This window comes from Mobula birostris, chromosome X (assembly GCF_030028105.1).
Source record: "Mobula birostris isolate sMobBir1 chromosome X, sMobBir1.hap1, whole genome shotgun sequence".
NCBI classification, from domain to species: domain Eukaryota; kingdom Metazoa; phylum Chordata; class Chondrichthyes; order Myliobatiformes; family Myliobatidae; genus Mobula; species Mobula birostris.
In genome coordinates this window covers 16,346,172-16,362,373 of record NC_092402.1, presented here as the reverse complement: position 1 = coordinate 16,362,373, position 16,202 = coordinate 16,346,172, and the positions used below count along the sequence as shown (strand labels likewise).

General features: G+C 44.1%; 1 pseudogene; it reads left to right on the top strand.

Moving 5' to 3' along the window:
- The first annotated feature begins 13,449 nt into the window (after positions 1–13,449).
- LOC140191452 (AP-1 complex subunit beta-1-like) lies at positions 13,450–15,502 on the top strand (annotated as a pseudogene).
- Positions 15,503–16,202: the final 700 nt, after the last annotated feature.

Genomic DNA, 16,202 nt, shown 5'->3' with positions numbered 1-16,202 from the left:
TCGCCTTCCACAGTAGCCTGGGGTACATCTCGTCCGATCCCAGAGACTTATCCAACTTGATGCTTTCCAAAAGCTCCAGCATGATGAAGGTTAAGGGTGTTGGGAAAGTAAGAAATGATTCTCTGAATCTGGTAAATAGCGGGTTAAAATTAGGTGCCAGTTTGTGTATGCTCTGTTCTGTGAAAAGTTGGAGAGACTGTCCTTGACTGAAAAAAAACCTCCTTCAGTGTTTTTGTTTTAACAACTCACAGCTGTCCCTTTGAGAACGATCTGTGGGCTGTATTCACACATGCTGCATACATCATGTCTTATGAGTTCACATATTGATCTATGTTGCCACCTTTTGTCCATTCAAGTTTTACTGATAAGGCAAGAATTTGTCTGTAATTAAAACCCGTGATTTAGTGTACTCTCTTATCTAATTAATTAAGTTTGCTCTAACTGACTTGGCAGTAATATCATGGTAACTAAGTGTTCTTTGTCTGTTAGTCCTATAAATTGTAGCATTCCAGCTTGTTAAATCAGAAGCTCGTTTGAGCTGCCAGAGAGACAGGTAGAAACTCTGTCTCTTTGATGTTCGGCTTTGAGTTTTCTCGCCGGCTGAGCTCGAATAATAAACTAGTGAAAGGTTAAAGTAAAGACTTGTGTGTGGTGTGATTATTTGGTCCGGCAAAAGTTAAGTTTACATTTGGTGCTGTGACTCGGATCCCAACATAGGGAAAGTCCCTACGGGCTGAATAAGTGACGGGGGATTCCGGGTGAGTGTAAACGGGTGGTAGGGCGCCCCGAAGTGTTTTACCTCTGACCGTCCCTTCCACTCATTCAAAAAACTATTGCCCCTCGCCCCGAGGAACCTGTACCTTGACGGGATCCAGCGAACCACCCGGACCAGGAGAATAAGGTAAGCAGTTGTTTTTTAAGTGTTAATGTCTGAGGTGCTGAAGAATTGGGTAACAGGTCTCTGACCTGGTCAATTGAACTGTATAATTAAGTCGTCTTAACTAATTGGGTAACGGGCAAGGAAAGGGCCCAGTCTATTTGTATAATTGGGCAACAGGTCCTTGGCCTGGTCGATTGAGTCGACTGAATTAATTGGGCAATGGGTCTCTGGTTTGGTCGATTAAGCTGTATAATCAGCACAGGATGGGGCAGACTTTGGATACAGCAGACAAGGGAACTCCCTTGCAGTCTGTGTGTGAACAAAAGCTAGATGAGGAAAAGGATCTCTGGATGTTAAGTGTAGCACTGACTAAGAAACTAGGAAAGGCCGGGTGGCCATTAGGGGGAACTTAGGACATAACCTCTTGTGAAAAAGCAGTAAATTTAATTTGAAAAAGAATTGCGGTAAAAAGTGGAAATTATTGATTTAAGAATGAAAAGATAAAGCTGATACCAAATGGAATAGTACTTTACTGGCCAGCTGGAGGAACAACGCCTGTGATAAAAGGATGTAGCGGTACGTATATCAAAAGGAAATCCCAAGAGTCAGGAAACATTAAAGGCGGAGTGCGAATGGGTAGAAGGGAGAAGAAAGAGAGAACGAGAAACAAAGAAAACAGGCAAAGGCAGAGCAGATATGGACAGACAGGAAGGTTTAAGATCGGCAGTGCCACGCGCGAGATCTAGGGCCAATATGGGATCCCGAACGCATGTCTGGCATACCGACCCTATTTGAGGACAATGACCGCGATGAGGATTGGGCACCCACCGTATCCACCTTACCAGGGGCCAAGTGCACCCAGTGCTCCCAAACCCTAATTCTCCCAGTACTTAGATACAGTGGCCGCTCGGGTAAAACTGCGGCGGCAGGGAAGGGGAGGCTCTTTGTACCCTGAGATCCAGGAAGGGAATACAGAGGATTATTCCGAGACAGGGAGGGAAGAATCCAATAAAAACCCCAGAGTTAACGGCTCCACAAAGACAATTGCCCACCCGAATGCTGTCCAGTCCACGAGCAGCCGAGGAACGACAGCTCTCAGTAATTCCTGTGTATGCATCCTGGAAGCCTCAAGAACTGATAATGATCATAAATCAGGCCCCAGACGGAAAAGAACAACCAGCACAGTTTGCTCAATATGTCTGCAGTATAATGCGTGTATAATGTGTATAATGCAACCCCACAAGATTTATTCGGTCTCCACAGCATGATTCTCTCAGCTGATGAGGGGCGGAAGTGGAAGGCAGAATCAAGTCCGTGTTGGCAGGAACATCTCTGACTCCATCACACTGAGCACTGGATCCCCACAAGGCTGTGTGCTTAGCCCATTGCTGTTTACACTGCTAACACATGACTGTGCAGCCAGATTCAAGGAGAACCTGATCATTAAATTTGCAGATGATACCACAGTGGTGGGGCTCATCAGCAAAAATGATGAAACTATGTACCGGGAGGAGGTCAAACACCTAGAGAGCTGGTGCAGGGATAACAACTTGATGCTTAATATCACCAAAACCAAGGAGATGATTGTTGATTTCAGACGGTCTCAGCCTGAGCACACACCCCTCAGCATCAGCGGCTCCACAGTGGAGAGAGTGGAAAACATCAAGTTCCTTGGGCTGCAGATCTTGGACAATCTCACCTGGTCCAGGAACACCACTGGGATTGTGAAACAGGCCCAGCAGAGATTTCACTTTCTGAGGAAGCTTAAATAAGCATCACTCCCCACTAACGTCTTAACTACATTCTACAGAGGCGTGGTTGAGTGTGTGCTGACCTTTTGTATCACAACCTGGTACTCCAGCTGCAATGCTGTCGACAAAAAAGCCTTGCAGAGGGTGGTTACGGGAGCAGAGAAGTTTATTAGTGTCTCCATACCTTCTGTCGAAGACCTCTTTCAGAGTCAATGCCTCCAGAAGACACGGTACATCATTAAAGACCCCTCACACTCTCTCCGTGAACTGTTTGTTCTTCTGCCATCAGGCAAACGTTACAGGAGCATCAAAACTAAAACACAAGGCTACTAAACAGCTTCCTCCCACAGGCAGTCAGACTGCTAAATGCTGCTCTACCTGACTCTGCTTTGGACACTTTTAACTTGCACTGGACACTTATAACTGATTTTAACTGACATGTGGCTGTTGTGTTTTACTATATATTGTGATGTTTATTATTTAGTGTTGCATTTGTTATGCTTGATTGCACTGCCCCTGAGAAACGCTGTCTCGTTCTGCCCTGCAGAGCTGATGTATGGTTAGAATGACAATAAAGTTTTTGAATCTTTGAAAAAAAAGATATGAAACCTATCAGGAGTTACAGGTGGGAATCCATAATGAGAATGGACAGACAGACCAGATTATTCAAGCCAAGGAGAGGGCTCTCCAACAACCTGTAAATATCATTGAAGTATTTATACATACATGGTTACTTTAATGCAAACCTAAGCCCAAGAAATCGGGAGCAATTTGTGGCCTGCTACGGCACTTTCACAGGAGACTAAGCCTTTAAATAGTGGGAATCCGTCCCCCCAGTTTAATGCCTTACTGCTTCAATGCTTACCAATTAAGTTAGCCAACATGATTAAAACTAATAATACGGATTGGCCTCGCAATGTCCAAAATCGAATGTGACGAACTTTGACATATAACTGGGACCGGGCTTTCGAATCCCGATCAACCCAGAAGGGAACTAATATTAAATGTGAATATGTTCGGCGGGAAGAAGGACGCCAGCGGGCTATACCTGGAGATCAGAAATGGGAACCGAAGCATGGGTTGGAAAATGGCTGGTGTGGTGGCCGGCTGGTTTTTGGTGTGGACTGGCAGTTGGGGCTGTTGATTGAGTGGGTGGGGACTTTGGCGTGGAGGAGCCTAGTAGTTTGGAAAGGGTTAGTTTGTAGCCTATGGCTGCAAAGGGGAGGCGGGGGGAGTTGAGATTGAAGGGGGAGGGTGGGAGACTGTGGAATACTCCAGAAGTAAGGGTCCCTCGGTTCTATAATTCAAAAAGTTGCTCAGTTGACTATTCCGCTACGGAATGTGCTTAAGGCTCGAGCATTAGTTCCGAGGTGGAATAAAAATTGTGATATAGCAGTAAGAAACAGAAATAGAGCTTACAGGAAATTAAGAAAGTGCCCAGTGTTAGATAATGTCATGGAGTATAAAAAGGAAAGAGCAGTAGCAAGGAGAGGAATTAGAAATGCAAAGAGGGATAGTTGGAGAAGATCTTGTGGAACACTGGGCCCTGGGATACCTGTGAAGCAGCTATGGACAATCATTCACAGAATGTCAGGGATATATAGGAAACCATCTATCCCAGCTTTGCTGGAAGGAGATATTGAAGCTGTAACCAATAAGGAAAAGGCTGATATGTTTGTAGAAGTGTTCCAAGCGTTACACAGTTCTGGAGAGTTAGGTGATTTGATAAAGGAAATTATATTAAAGGAAAGTTGGAAATTGGACAGGAGTTTGAATGATAATAGCTCCATAAATTTGTTTTTCTCCCTTCAGGAATTGCAGGAAGCTGTCCAATCAGGTTCAAACACTTCTCCTGGCAGGGATGGACTGTGTTATGAATTGCTTAAGCATTTAGATGACTCTGTATTGATAGGAATTCTAGCATTGTTTAATTCAGTGTGGAAAGAAGGAAAATTACCAGTAGAATGGAAGCATGCAGTGGTAGTTCCAGTTTTAAAGCCAGGTAAGGATGCGTCTAGTCCTAGCTCGTATCAGCCTACAACTTTAGCGTCAGTGCTTTGTAAAACTATGGAACAAATGGTGACCAACAGACTTGTTTTTTTTTTGGAAAATAAGGGACGTTTTTCTGCCTATCAAAATGGTTTTAGAACTGGAAGATCAACAATGGAATCTGTTGCCCTTTTAGATCATGATATTAAAAAAGTGTTTCAAAATAGAGAAGTAATGGTAAGTGTATTTCTAGATATTGAAAGAGCGTATGACTCACTATGGAAGGATGGCTTATTAATTAAACTCTATGATGCGGGAATTAGAGGTAGAATGTTTAATTGGATCAAAGATTTCCTTAAGGAAAGGACAATTCAAGTAAGAATAGGTGGAACAAGCTCCAAGTCAGTTAAAATAGATAATGGTACCCCTCAAGGAAGTGTCATTAGTCCAGTTCTTTTTAATGTCATGATAAATGATATCTTTGCTCAGGTAGGGACAGGATTTGGCAAATCATTGTTTGCAGACGATGGTGCAATCTGGAAAAGAGGAAGAAACATCAAGTATCTATTAAGGCAGGTACAAAAGGCTTCAAAGGTCAGTTGAAAACTGGGCTAATAAATGGCGTTTCAGGATTTCTGCTTCTAAGTTCAAATACATGATTTTTGGCTTTAGAAGAAAGATTCCTGATTGTGGATTGTGTCTATATGATTCTCCACTGGAAAGAGTCAAGGTGTTCAAGTTTTTAGGTGTCTGGTTTAATGAAAGACTTACTTGGAGGGTTCATAGAGATGAAACCGTTGGAAAGTGTGAGAAAGTTTTAAATGTTATGAGAAGTATTGCTGGATGCGACTGGGGAGCAGGGCGGGAAACTATGTACTTAATATATCCAGCTATGATTAGATCAGTTATAGATTATGGTTGTATTGTTTATGGTTCCACTGCTACGGCAGTACTTGGAAAACTAGACACTGTGCAGTCCAAGGCACTTAGACTCTGTTGTGCAACCTTTAGAACAACATCAGTCCCAGCACTATGTGTGGAGATGGGAGAAGTGCCTCTGCATTTAAGACGAATTCAGTTGGGCCTGGAATATTGGGTAAAACTGAATGGATTCAATCACAGCAGGGGAAGTCAGAGTGCCAAAGTAAAATTAAAAGATACCCATTTTCAGATTTGGTTAATAATTGGGCTGTGAAATTGAAACTGACTGAGGAATACATAGTTGGCCAAATTTGCCTGCCACCCATCCCTTTTTGACTCTTTCCAGAACCAGAAGTAGACCTATTCCTCCTTTTTCAGCTTAAAGGAAGCAGTGCAATTTTATCAGCGTTGATCACAAATGAATATTTAAATAATAAATGGGGATCTTACCTGAAGATCTTTACTGATGGCTCAGTGGACCCAGAGAGCAGTAAGGCAGGATTTGGGATGTATGTGTCTCAACTTGGAGTTAAGATTGGTCACCAAGTTTCAGATGGTGCTTCTGTCTTTGCAACAGAATTATTAGCAATCCTCTGGGCCTTATGGTGGATAGAAGACTCTCAACCACGTAAGGTTATCATCTGTTCGGATTCTGCTGCTGCCATGGAGTCTATAAAAGGGAGTAAATCAAAAGCTCGTCCTGACATAGTTCTTGAGATTCTCTTAGTGTTGTTTAGAGTAGGGAAGATGGGTTGTGCAGTTAGATTTTCATGGATACCTGGGCATGCTGGGGTGGAGGGAAATGAAATTGTGGATGGCATTGCAAAGTCTTCCTTACAGAGCAGGCAAGTAGAAATTAGAGTTCCCCTAGGCAGAGCAGAATTGAGAAGTAGGATTTAAAAAGGTACAGAGAAGAAGTGGCAGGAGGATTGGAAAAATGAATTAAGGGGCAGCCATTATTTTTCTAGTCACCCACTAGTTAAAAAGGTCTCAGACTGTTACCTTTTAAGTCGTAGAGATATGGTGAAATTTACAAGACTTAGGTTGTGGCATTGTGGGCTAAACTATTATTTAAAGATAATAGGCAAACATCCTACTGGATTAGGTGACTGTGGTAGTCCAGAGACAGTCCAGCATGTTTTGCTGAGCTGTAATCGATACAAAATTGAAAGAAGCATACTGTTCAAGAGGCTATCTGGCTTAAATTTATTTTGGTTTTCTATTAAATCTTTGTTTGGCCATCAAGAGAATCAACATCTGACTGAAGAGCCTATCATTCAGTTTATACGTGAGACTAGGCTGTATTCGAGAATTTGAGTTCCTTGAAGTTCTATAATTAGTTATACATCCTGCGGAGGGCTGTAATACACCTAGATGCTTTTAAACAGCCGGAAATGAAGATGAAGAACCACCACCACCACCGGAGCACGGAACGCACGTGGAATTCCAGGGGGACCCAGTGCAAGGTTTCATTTACAGCCGCCAGCAGTATGGGGTGTAATCTAGCAGAGTGAGACTTGCTCTGTTGGAAGTCGAGATTCTAAGCACAGACAAGGGTATCACCTTGCGACTAGTGAACAACCCACAGCTTCATCAGTTACTGATCCCCAGTGGTGGGCACTTAATCTGGACTCGTCTTCATTTGAGCTCCCACTGCCAGCAGTCGACCCCCATGTGACCCTGTGCTATGACCCTACGGGGTGAGCCACTGAGGAAAGCCAATATTATGCACCCCTCGAAGGACAGAAGTTCCCAGTCGCGGTGTTTGGAGAGGTTAAAGGAAAAGAGGGCAGTGCATTACTGGCTAAAGGTCTGGATTCCCTTTGGTGACAGACGGGACTGGTGGTTTCCCATACCACCGTTAGGCTTTGCCCTGGGTTTAAGCCAAAGAACCTAGGGTTTCTTGCCTACGCCCTGACAAAACAAACCTCCAGCACTGAGAGAGACTGGCAAAATTTGGCCGCGGGCCAACTCTGATACTGGAAGGAGGCAAAGGTGAAGACAGGACATCTGGTAAGACACTCTTTTAATATTGACTGAACCCAAGAGGTTGTACCCCATCTCTGAGCAATTTCAGGCCAAGAAGTCAGTCGCACCAACTGCACCCCTCCCACCATGAAAGAAGGACAGACTCTCCCATCCCTTCCGCAATACACCCTCAAGCACGAGGCAACATTTTATGAGGATGGAAGCTCTTTTGTGGATCCAACAGGTAAACGATGTTCTGGCTACGCGATAAGTGACGACAGTGAAATAATTGAGCAAGTCTCCTTTGCAGCAGCTGTCTCCGCCCAGAAAGCTGAGCTACTTGCTCTATCTCATGCATGTATCCTAGCAACAGACTACTCAGTTCTGATTTTGAAGAATCCACCACAGAACCAATTCTTTGTAGCAGACCTTAAAAAAAAACGCAAAGTCATAAATGAAGATGACTTTGAAGAGGGAGCACACAACTATTTGGAACAAAATAAAAAGGGCCTGAATGAGGACTTCAGGGGAAGAGCCAAAAGTACAAGCCTAAGCTAGAATCCTCTTTGATTAACGTTTCGAATTTTAAAATGAAAAAGCCTGTGGAAAAGAAATCTCAAACAGTAGAGCTACTAGGACTTGATATTTCAATCCCTATTGTAAGTCGGCACTCTTGATATTGGCAGTGGGCTTGGAGTGGTGACAAGGAGGGAGGGTAGGTACATCATCAAGGTCATCAGGTGGGCACCCTCCTTCTTTGACGTTTCATTGATAAGCCCACGACATCTCCAGAAGGCTCAACGGTGCTACCTGGCATCCCAGATACACCCCCCTCAGTTCCATACCCTCCTGTCTTCATCTTGCAGCCCAGTTGTTGCCTTTCCTTTTAATCCAAATCCAATTGCTGCTTTCTTCTGCTGCATTTGACAAGGACTTGATTGCTTGTTGGAGGAAGTGACCCCTCACCCCGACCTTCTTCAATAGACTGGTTGTAGATATAGCAACGAATCCCCTGCATCCTACTTCTACAGGGAAAATGTTGGTCTTCCAGCCACTCTGGGCAGCTTCAGTTGCCAGTTCAGAGTACTTAGTCTTTTTCCTCTGGTAAGTTTCTTCGACACCATCTTCCCATGCTACTATCAATTCCACAACATATGCCAGCTTGGCTGTTGTAGACCACAGGACCATGTCTGGCCAGAGTGTTGTAGCTGCAATGTCTGGGGAAACACAAGCTTTTTTGCCAAGTCCACGTCCATTTTCCAATCCCAAGCAACCTGCAGAATGCTTACATCTTTTGATGTTATATGGTGCTCTGGAGGTTGGCCTGCCGGTACAAATCGTGTAATGTGGACATTTCCTGCCGATGTTTGTGGGGGAGCATTTGTGATGATTCGCCTCTGTTCCAAGATTGATGCCAGCTGTCCAAGAACTTGGTTATGCCGCCAAGTGTACCGCCCCTGGATGAGGCTCGTGGTGCATCCAGTTAAAATGTGCCTTAGTGATCCAGGTGCTTGACAAAGAAAGCAAGCAGGGTCTTCTCCCCACCACTGGTTCAAGTTCTGGGGTGTGGGTAAAAGGTCATAAGTGACTCTGATGACAAAACTTAGCCGAGATCCCTCCATCTCCCAGATGTCACGCCAGCTAAGTTTCCTCTTTTCCAGGCTCTCCCAATTAGTCCAGTGGCCCTGCTTGGTCATTGAGACGGCCCTGGCGTGTCGCTCTGCCTCCTCCTGTCTTCTCAACTCCTCCACCATGAGTCGTCTCTTCTGCACTGATGTTGCCTTCTGCCATTGAGGAGCCTTTGGGACAAGCCCAAGCCCGGCTCTCCCACGTTGGACTTGGCCTGCCACATCCCTGAAGCGAAGAACAGACTTAGCTACCCTCCCTCCTTGACACCACTCCAAACTCACTGCCAACATCGAGAGTGCCGACTTACCATAGGGATTGAAACATCAAGTCCTAGTAGCTCTACTGATCTTCTGGAAGAAAATCAGTGACTGCTGTGAAAGTGCAGCTGACAACAAGGGAAAGACCGTGTGACAGCTGGAGAGACAGCTGACAGGAGAAAATAGGCCCCAACAGGGCTGTTATGGGCTAGCTACCCATAACAGCAGGCTCCGTCACCTTGTCAGGGCACAAGAGCCACCCTCACTTGGCTACAGGAAGTTTAAAAAGAAGTATACCCCCAGAGTCTGCGAGAGCGGGGGCGCAAGAAGACTCTCTGACTGACCTCCCGGTAACGAACCTTGGCATGGACACGACAATGAATCAAGAAAACGGCAATACTCTTGAGAAAGCAGCAGCTGGATATGTTCTTCAGACCTGTAGGTGTGGCTGGACTAAAGTAACATCAACTCATGGTCTAAAAATTCATCAAGGACGGAAGAAATGCTTGAAAATCTCCAACCCAGGGCCCCGCATTGACCAGATTCTGTTAAGAGGAAGGTCAAATCAGTCAGATGAAACTTAGTGGCAGGAAGAAACCCACAGTCCGCAGAGTATCAGCACCCTATGGGATGTGCAAGAAGTTTCAGGCACAAGCAGCAGTCCAAGACACAGCCAGGCACATTGTAAAGTGGAGAACATGCAAGGCGTGAGCCGTTGGTGAAATGGCCAAAGTCTAATAGCAAGGAGTGGGAAACCATCAATACAGATGTGAGTCTGATCTTAAGTGGCATCAAGGGATCAGCAGAAAAGAAGTTAGAGAGGATGGGTGACCTGATCTACAGCTACAGAAAGGAGAAATTTGGAATAAAGGAACAAGTCAGCAGGAAAGATATGCCTCCTCCCCCCAAATCCCATCGTCTCCAGGAAATCCAACGACCTGTTAAAGAGAGAAGAGGCCTGAGGATGTTGTGGGAAAAAGCAACAGCAGAAGAAAGGGAGGGCATCAACCTCCTTCAAGAGGACCTAAGACAGAGGCTCTCAAAACTGCGCAGAGCAGAGAATTTAAGGAAACGACGCAAAAAGAAGAAGAAAGCAAGAACAGACTTCTACAAAGATCCCTTTAAATATCTGAAAGGCATTTTCACAAAAGAGAAAAGCGGATACTTGAAAGTATCAAAAGAGGAGATTGAAAGACATCTCAGAATCATCCACACTGATAAGCAAAAAGATGAACCGATATTTGTCCCAGCTGACATCCCACCAATCTCACCCCCACAACATCAATTTAACATCAGCCCTCCCAAGCTGAGTGAGGTGAAAGAGGCAGTGAAGAAGGCAAGATCAGCATCAGCGCCAGGCCCTAACGATGTTCCGTATTGTGTCTACGAGAACACCCCGGATGTTCTGAAATTCCTTTGGAAAAACATGAGGGTTGCGTGGGAAAAGCAAATTATCCCCAAAGCCTGGAGAAGAGCGGGGGGAGTTCTGATCCCAAAAGAAAAGAATTTGTCCACCATCGAGCAGTTTCGCCAAATAAACCTTCTGAACATAGAGGACAAGATCTTTTTCAGCGTGTTGGTGCAAAGACTTACAAAGTATCTGAAACAAAATCATTTCATTGATACGTCAATCCAAAAGGCTGGCATAGCAGGCTTCTCGGGATGCCTTGAACATACCAGCATCATATGGTATCAAATCCAGATGGCTAAGAAAGAAAGGAAGGATCTGCATGTCTTGTTCCTCCACCTGGCCAATGCCTATGGATCAGTTCCTCATTCCCTACTGTGGACTGCATTTGAATTCTTTCAGGTGCTTGCAACAATAACAAATCTGGTAAAACACTACTTCCAGGATCTGCAAGTCTGTCTCACAACATCAGACTTCACCACAGCGTGGCAACCACTGGAAGCAGGCATCATGGCGGGGTGCACCATCTCCCCATTGGCCTTCACTATAGCAATGGAGCTCATTATCAGAGCCTCAAAATGGGTTGCAGGAGGAAAAGGGCTACAGTTTGGTCAACCACCGATACGAGCCTATATGGACGATATAATGATACTGACGACAACTGTCCCCTGCACCAAGAGATTTCTGGGAAAGCTTCATCAAAACATCACGTGGGTGAGGATGAAGATCAAGCCCAGCAAGTGAAGAAGCATCTCCATTGTCAAAGGTCAAGTCACGGATAAAAGATTTCAGATTGACGAGACACCTGTCTCAACTGTTTCAGAAATGCCAGTGAAGAGCTTGGGCCGATGGTATGATGCTAAGCTCAAGGACACTGAGCAGTTTGAACAACTCAAAAAGGATACCATCGTGTACATAGCTCGCATCAACAAGACCTTGCTGCCAAGAAAACTCAAGCAGTGGTGCTTCCAGTTCGGCATACTCCCAAGACTCGTGGCCTTTAACAGTGTATGAAATCCCCATCAGCAAGGTTGAAAAGCTTGAAAGAATGATCAGCACACATGTAAAACAGTGGCTTGGACTTCCGCGATGCTTAAGTCCTGTTGGACTGTACGGGAACGGCAAATTGGAATTACCAATTGCAAGTCTTGTGGAAGAATTCAAATGCACCAAAGCAAGGTTGGTCATGACCCTCACTGTATCTGAAGATACTGTTATTCAAACAGTGGCCCCCCGTGTGGTAACGGCAAGGAAGTGGATTCCATCTGAAGCTAGATTAAAGTGCGGACTTTTATATTATGCCCGTGATGACCTGACTATGGAACTTTGGGGATTCCTGACTTCCTCTGCACCCCCCCCCCATTAGTAATGCTACCTTTGTAAACAACTTACTTACCGCTCTACAGCTACCTCGAGTTTTGGCTATTATTAGATGTGCAGTCCATACTGGGGAATCTGATGAGATATTTAAGGGTAATGCTCGGCTGGTGCAGCAGCAAAACGGACAGCCTTGGACCCCACACTTTTAGCCCCCTCGGGAACCTAGTAAGCTGCTATTACACAAAATCAAAGGACGGGTATGCCAGATATGGGGGAAATACATACGTTCAAAGGGGGACGCCCCTGAAGGAGAGCGCAGACTATGGTCCCAAATGGGTTGCCACCTTGAACCTCAGACCAATTTATGGGTGACCCCTGCGGGACAGGTCTGTGTTCCCTCTGTGTTTTTACTTATTTTTATAGATTATGTAAATAATTGTACACACTTGGGAAAGGAGGGAATGGTTGATACATTATTACAATCTTGGTGACACCTTAATTTCCAGAAAGCGAGCCACAGCATGTTTAATTTGTAAAAAGAAACAAATGCTGAAAAGGGATGCCTTGTGTTTCTGGAACTACCCCCTTGCCTGGTGGACCTTTTCCTTGTTTACAACTTGATTTTATAGAATTACCTAGAGTACATTGTTATAAGTATTGCTTAGTGATAGTAGATGTATTTAGCAGATGGATTTAGCTGTTCCTACAACTAATAATACCGCTGTGACAGTTATGAAAATATTGCTAAAAGAAATAATTCCTCGCTATGGACTTCCAGAAATGATAAGCTCGGACGACAGACCGCATCTTGTTGCCAAAATAAATGAGGAAATTTGCAAGGAGTTGGTTATAAAACAACAGTTCCACTGCACCCATCATCCAAAAGCAGCCGACGTAGTGGAATGAGCCAATCGTGCCTTGAAAGATAAGTTGGCCAAACTTACGCAAGAAACTGGATTGACCTGGTTGAAGGTTTTACCCTGAGCCCTATTCCATATGAGAATCATGCCAGCAAGTAAGACGGGGTTATCATCTGCAGAAATTATCTACGGGAAGCCTTTGAGAACCCCACGGGACACTGACCTTGTTTGCCGCTCCTCCCTGAGAACTTACCTGCAAAATTAGACATGCATACCTTGGGGGAGGAGATGGGAAAATATTTATGCAAATTAACTAAAACTTTCCTAAGCTTGCATTTACAGGTACGACGGGCCTATCGGGAAGACGAAACCCAGCCTAAAGGCGACTACCCAACAAGTGAGCCTGGAGATTTTATCCTGATCAAGAATTGGGATCCAGGGAAACTCGGACCTCGGTGGAGAGGACCACACTCGCCATGACTGATTCTAAATATTTCACAACAACCAAGAAAGGAGAAATCTTCGAAGTCAAAGCAGAATTCAATAGTGACAAGCAGGAGAAAAAGAAAGAAGCAGTGAAGAAAGGGATTACGTCAATGACCGGTGGCAGAAATGTCAGTGCCCTCTTTCCTGATGTCATAAACTACATGCAGACAGACAATTTGGAGTTGAAGAAGCTGCTGTACCTCTATCTAATGAACCATGCAAAGAGCCAACCAGATATGGGCAACTATGGCTGTCAACGCTTTTGTTAAGGACTGTGAAGATCCCAATCCATTTATCAGGGTGCTAGCCGTGAGAACAATAGGCTGCATCCATGTGGAGAAAATTACTGAGAATTAGTATGAGCCCCTGCGGAAAATGTCTAAAGGATGAAGACCGTTAAGCTTGAAAAACTGCTGCTGTCTACGAAGCCACGCTACATGACATCGATGCACAGCTGGTAGAAGATCAGGGATTGCTGGACACTCTAAAGGATCTGATATCTGACTCTAATCCAATGGTCGTTGCAAATGCTGTGGCTGCTCTGTCAGAGATCGCACAACCTCATCCAAACAGCAAGTTACTAGACCTCAATTTTCAGACAATCAACAAGCTTTTAATAGCCTGAAATGAATGTACTGAATGGGGCCAGATATTTAACCTTGATTGTTTGGCCAATTGTAGCCCAAAGGATGACCGAGAAGCTCAAGGCATCTGTGAGCGTGTGATGCCACGTTTAGCTCACGTCAACTTAACTGTTGTCCTGTTGGCTGTAAAGGTTCTGATGAAATTCATGGAAATGCTTTCAAAGGACTTGGATTACTATGGCACTTTGTTGAAGAAACTGGCTCCCCCACTGGTAACGCTGTTGTCTGCAGAACCAGAACTCCAATATGTTGCCCTCCGGAACATCAGCCTCATTGTACAGAAAAGTTCTGAGATTCCTAAGCATGAAATGAAGGTTTTCTTTGTAAAGATATATGTGAAACTGGAAAAACCGGATATTGTGATTCGATTGGCTTCTCAAGCCAACATTGCACAGGTTTTGGCAGAATTGAAGGAGTATGCCACTGAAGCAGATGTTGACTTTGTATGAAAAGCTGTGCGTGCAATTGGATGATGTGCAATCAAAGTTGAGCAATCAGCAGAATGCTGCGTGAGTACGCTACTTGACCTCATTCAGACAAAAGTAAACTACGTCGTCCAAGAAGCTATTGTAGTAATAAAGGACATTTTCTGTAAATAGCCAAACAAGTGTGAAAGTGTTAATGCAACACTTTGTGTAAACCTGGACTCATTGGATGAACCAGAAGCAAGAGCAGCAATGATACGGATAGTTGGAGAGTATGCTGAAAGAATTAACAATGCTGATGAGCTATTAGAGAGCTTCCTGGAAGGATTCCATGAGGAGAGCACACGGGTTCAACTACAACTTTTGACTGCTATTGTGAAACTATCTTAAAAATACAACAACTGAGACACAAGAGCAGATAAACCTCTAATTTCAGAAGAAACTGATCTTATTGAGCCAATGCTCCTTGATGAATTAATCTGCCATATTGGAACACCGGCCCCTGTGTACGGTAAGCCACCCAGTGCACTTGTGGAGGGGCACTCTCGGAGGATACATCGAACAGACTGCAAACGTCTCACTGAAGGAACTGAGCAGAAGGACTCTCTTGGATTAAAGGAAAATATGTTGATTGATAGTGGTGTTTATGCATGTCCGAAGTCTGATTGTATTAACTTTGATTATTATCTGTATCCTATGCTGCTTGTGGCCATGTTTCGTATCATGTTGTAGAAGCGACAATCTGTTCTGAAAGGTTATCGTGTAATGATAAAAAGGAGGGAATGATGAAGGTTAAGGGTGTTGGAAAAGTAAGAAATGATTCTCTGAATCTGGTAAATAGCGGGTTAAAATTAGGTGCCAGCTTGTATATGCTCTGTTCTGTGAAAAGTTGGAGAGACTGTTCTTGACTGGAAAAAAAACTGCCTTCAGTGATTTTTTTTAACAACTCACAGCTGTCCCTTTGAGAACGATCTGTGGGCTGTATTCACACATGCTGCATACATCATGTCTTATGAGTTCACATATTGAGCTATGTTCCCACCTTTTGTCTATTCAAGTTTTACTGATAAGGCAAGAATTTGTCTGTAATTAAAAGCCATGATTTAGTGTACTCTCTTAACTAATTAATTAAGTTTGCTCTAACTGACTTGGTGGTAATATCATGGCAACTAAGTGTTCTTTGTCTGTTAGTCCTATAAATTGTAGCATTCCAGCTTGTTAAATCAGAAGCTCGTTTGAGCTGCCAGAGAGACAGGTAGAAACTCTGTCTCTTTGATGTTCGGCTTCAGTTTTCTCGCTGGCTGAGTTCGAACAATAAACTAGTGAAAAGGTTAAAGTAAAGACTTGTGTGTGGTGTGATTATTTGATCCGGCAAAATTTAAGTGTACAAGCACATCCTCTTTCTTAATGTCCATATACTCAAGTTTTTCAATCCACTGTAAGTCAACCCTACAATTGCCAAGATCCTTTTCCATAGTGAATACTGAAGCAAAGTATTCATAAAGTACCTCAGTTATCTCCTCTGGGTCCATACACACTTTTCCACTGTCACACTTGATTGGTCCTATTCTCTTATGTCTTATCCTCTTGCTCTTCACAGACTTGTAGAATACCTTGAGGTTATCTTTAATCCTGCTCGCCAAGGCCTTCTCATGGCCCCTACT